Below are 5,305 nucleotides of genomic sequence, written 5' to 3' on the forward strand. Positions count from 1 at the left end.
CCTTCGCCCGCCCACGCTGTTCGCTCGCGCCGCTTCCCAGCTGAGTCCTGAAACGAATTGGCTTCAGGACTCAGCTGGGAAGCGGCGCGAGTGAACGGCGTGGGCGGGCGAAGGGCGGGCGAGCAGCGGGCGCGCGGGCAGGCAGGCGGCGGACAAGCCGTTCGCTCGCGCCGCTCGCTCGCGCCGCTTCCCAGCTGAGTCCTGAAGGCAATTCGCTTCAGGACTCAGCTGGGAAGCGGCGCGAGCGAACGGCGTGGGCGGGCGAAGGGCGGGCTAGCGGCAGGCGCGCGGGCAGGCAGGCGGCGGACAAGCGGCGGGCGCGGCAGCAGCGAGGAGTTTGCGTGGGTGGTGGGGAAACTCCTCGCTGATGCCCGCCGCTCGCCCTCCCGCCAGCAAGAGGGGGAAGACCTAGGGAAGCCGCCCAGCAGCTGATCTGCCCGGTGCCATCTACGCATGCATGGCCATAGAAAAAAAGGGCGCGCATGCGCAGATGGTGTTTTGACTTCCGGGTTGAAAAATCGCCATATAGCCGTTCGCAATGATCGGGATCGCGATACCCGGGGGATCACTGTATTTCTTTCCTAATGAGTTTGTATGCATTATTTGCTTTTGCACACTTGTCTAAACGCTGACCTTTATTCTTCATCCAAAGCACAGCTTAGGGCTTCTTCCATGCGGAGAGCTCGGGAAAAAAAATCACCAAAAATCAGTGGGTTCATATCGTTGAGGCTCTCAGGACCACACCAGTATGAACCCACCACCCAGCGTTATACTGCCTCTCTAAAGGCCGAAAATTAGCTGGTCAGCACAACACATGCACGGTGGAGCTGAAACATAGAAAAGTCCCATATGGCTCTGCATGCCACTTGTGGCACATGTGCCATGGGTTCGCTATCACGGATCTAGTCTATCCAGAAAATTTGCAGCGAAATTATTAATTGCATTATTCAGAATATAAGAAGCACCTTTTCCTAAAATATAATACAGCAGAGAGCCATTGGGACGAAGTGACTCAAGAACTGAACCAGAGTCAGGGGCATTGGGCTTGAATCCCCCACTCAGCTCTGCAATGCATTGACTAATGGGCCAATTATTGTATTTAACCCCAATTTATCTAACATGGTGATAAGTCCACTAGCATGGAGAGGAGAATATTGGAAGAAGGAAAAACAATATGTGCTATCCGAAGAAACTGAATGAATTACAAATCTCCCAATTAGTATATCGAGTTCCAGAGTCTGAACTGGTACAGGAATTATGAGATTTTAGCATAGTAGTTAAAGTGCTGACCCAGAACCAAGAGATATTCCCCACTCGGTTAAAGACCTTGGTATACTAATAACAAAAGATTTAAGTGCCAAAGCCCACTGCAACAATATAACCAAGAAGGCTTCAAGAGTTGTAAACCTAATCCTACGTAGCTTCTGCTCTGGCAATCTCACACTACTTACCAGAGCTTACAAAACTTTTGCCAGACCCATCCTCGAATACAGCTCATCTGTTTGGAACCCATATCGCATCTCAGACATTAACATCCTTGAAAATGTCCAAAGATACTTCACCAGAAGAGCCCTTCACTCCTCCACTCGAAATAGAATACCCTATGAGACTAGACTTTCAATCCTGGGCCGAGAAAGTTTAGAACTAAGACGCCTTAAACAAGATCTAAGTATTGCCCACAAGATCATATGCTGCAACGTCCTGCCTGTCAGCGACTACTTCAGCTTCAACCACAACAACACAAGAGCACACAATAGATTTAAACTTAATATTAACCGCTCCAAACTTGACTGTAAAAAGTATGACTTCAGTAACCGAGTTGTCGAAGCGTGGAACTCATTACCCGACTCCATAGTGTCATCCCCAAACCCCCAACACTTTACCCTTAGATTATCTACGGTTGACCTATCCAGATTCCTAAGAGGTCAGTAAGGGGCGAGTACAAGTGCACTAGAGTGCCTTCCGTCCCCTGTCCTATTGTCTCTCCTATATCTCCTATTCCTTTCTTCTATTCCTATATCTCTTCTTCTATTCTTTCATTGATATGTTCTATTCCTATATCTTCTCTTCTATTCTTTCATAGATATATTTTACTATGAGTATCTCCTCTGTAACCTTCATCATATATTTTACTATGTGTATATATATATACCCACTAAAACCCTCATTGTGTATTGGACAAAATAAATAAATAAAAAGTGGTAACTATTACATAAAGGTAATGTTCGCTATTACATAAATATTAAATCTTTAGTATGAGTCAAGCTACAAACATTTGCCCTTCAAAAAGAAAGCAAAAAATTAATAAATCGTAACCTAAATATTCGTGCTTCAAAAAGGAAAATGTTGACGTTGGAAATTTATTGGATGTTGATATTTACATACACCACACACACGCACCACACACACGAAAAGAGAGACAGAGATTCATTTAGTGGCAGAAGAAATCTTAAAATCAAATGAAGGGATATTTCTGCAAGGAAGAATGAAAAAGAAGACTCTGGCTGCTTTGATATGTGATATATTTGGGCTGTTATCCTACGGAAGCCTTTTTATCTCCCCACCTGCCGTAACACCATGGAAACAAAAGCTGAGCCATTTTTCCCCCTCTCCCGTGAATGCATCTGAGTTTTTCTCTCCCCTTACCTTTCATTTTTCTAATCACCAGCTGAGGGATCAGGGAAGATGCTGTTGAAAAATTTCTCTAAGGGGACCCCACCTTTGAGACCCTGTTTAGCTGCCCCATTCATTGCCCTAAAAGCAAGCAACCACCAACGTGCTGATTGCAATGACGGAGGACCACAATTTAGCACATTTGAAAGATACCAGGTGAATGAAGATTATATTCCTTCCTTTAACCTTTTGACTTTTAATGGTAGTCCTTGAGTTGACATATGAGGGGACTACAGCTAGGGTTGCTATTAAATTTTCTAATTGCACAGATCTAATATTCAGCAAATAAGAACCTAAGCAAGAATAATAACAAACCTGCCTGCAGACCATTAAATGGTCATAATTATCCATTATTTCCTACACAGGGGTCGACAGTCACACAGTCCTTCTTGTGCAATCAAACAAATGCCAGATTGGTCACCTAAATCAGAGCTGGGGATTTTATGATCCCTCCCCCCCAAGAGACATCTGTCCTTTTATCTGTCCCTGTCTGGCCTACTTGAGGTCAATTGGAAATCAAATGAAATAAGTGTACAGCATTCATGCATTACAATTGCTCTGCTTTTATTTTCATTGCTTTTTTCAATTTACCTATGTGCCTGCAATTTGCAGAAGAGGCGGAGTAACGACACGACACAAGAGCTGGATTTAAAACTGGGTCATTTTTATTAATTAAATTTGCATAATTTAATTAAATAAATTAGCATAAATTAGCATAATTAACTATAACCCTAACAAGGACCCGCAGGGTCAAACAATTGCTTCCGGGGCGGAAAATGACGTCAGAAAAACTTCCGGGGCAACTTATGGGAGTAGCTCCATTCTGATCCAGGTGAGGGACCACGCCCTCACCTGAGACCCTGCCATGCACTTGCATGTTGGAGGTCCTGCCTGCTAACCCCTACAAGGGGAAAGAAATGGGCGGGACCCAAAGACAGGTTCCCCCCAATAGCTCAGGTCGCTCGAACCACAAGCCTTTGGAGAGAACCTGTCAATCATCCCCAAAGATGCCCAATGGAGAACACGCAGTTGCTAAACCACCACCCAGTTTTCCGCCCCTAACCTGCCTACCCAATTGACCAAAGGCAAACCAATTAGCCTAAACAGGGGCGAAGCACCCCCTAACCGCCTATCCATTGCCGCAGTGTGGAATAGGTGAAAAAACGGTCGTAGCAAATGCCAGGACCGCCAAAAATTTCTATTCAGCCCCTTAGGGCGACCCTCAGTAGCACACTGCAAGATAGGGAGGGAGGGTGGGTGTTCGCTGCTGAGTCCAGGGCGAAAAGGAGGTTTTTGAGCCTGCCCAGCCCTTTTATAGGGCTGGCAGGCTCCGCCCTGGACTCATCATCAGGCAGGCCGAAGCCTCCTGATGTTAGCCGAGATCTCGCAAAATCTCGCGAGATCTCGGCATTTCCAAGATGGCGGCTTCGCCGGAGGTCGTGTCCCCTGGCCCTGCTGCAAAATGTGCCGGGGATGAAGACACCGGCAGGTATTACATATGTGTCTGTGCCTATGCACCTGCGGTTCAGGCCTCCACATTAGACATGGATATTTACGTGGAAAAATTAATTGCCCACACCTGATGTAAATGTCCATGAAAAGTCAGGGCTTGTTATACCCCTTTTCCCTGAAAATAAAACGTACCCCGAAAGTAAGGCATGTCAGAGGTTTTGCAGAATTTGCTAATATAAGGCACCCCCCGAAAATAAGGCGTAGTCAAGTTTACATACGGTACGGTGGAAAAACATACGGTACCATTCAAAGCTGTTCATAGCGGTACCGTAATAATGTGGCGTCCCCTGCTGGCCCCTTCCATCTCTTTGTACCGTCCAGTATAGCAGACACAGTCTGCTGCTGTCTCACTGTCATTACAGTCTCCACTAGAGTGCGTAGACTGTAGCTCCTCTGGTGGCCGGAAGCTGCAATAGCGGGAGTATACTGTTGTACCATATAAGTGCCGTCGTTTGTGTGTGTGGGTGCCATACTGACAGGTACCGTACCGTAATCAGTGTACCGTACAGTACAATTTCTTTGGGGGTGTCAGCTTTTCTGCCTGTGAATTTGTCTTATTTGAGAAATATAAGACATCCCCTGAAATAAGACGTAGCACAACTTTTGGAGCAAAAATTAATATAAGACAGTGTCTTATTTTCGGGGAAACACGATAGGCAGAGTGAAGTACTCCAGGCCCACTTTTCAGGATATAGAAAATTTGACTCCTTAAAATAGGGGTGTCAAAATAGATTTCATCGAGGGCTGCATCAGGGTTGTGTTTTACCTCAGAGGGCCATAGTGGACATGGCCAGCTTGACGTCAGTCATGTTGGGGGCACATGTGGTGGCCTGAACACTCTGCCAGCAAAAGCAGGCTTCCAAGCTCTGTTTTCCGCGGCAATGGCCTCCTGCAACCCTCTGCTGGTGAAAATGGAGCTCGTGAAGGCCTCCCGTAGCCCTCCCGAACTCTGTTTTCACTGGCAGAGGTACCATCATCCAGTTCTTCGCTGTTTCCAGGGCAGCTCCATGGGCGAGATGTAAGCACCTTGTGGGGCAGATCTGGCCTCTGGGCCTTGACATGTAACCCTTCCCTGGTACAGAGCTGAAGGGAGTGGATACTGTAGCCTAGAGGTTAATTC

This window comes from Erythrolamprus reginae, chromosome 12, assembly GCF_031021105.1.
Source record: "Erythrolamprus reginae isolate rEryReg1 chromosome 12, rEryReg1.hap1, whole genome shotgun sequence".
Lineage (NCBI taxonomy): Eukaryota > Metazoa > Chordata > Lepidosauria > Squamata > Dipsadidae > Erythrolamprus > Erythrolamprus reginae.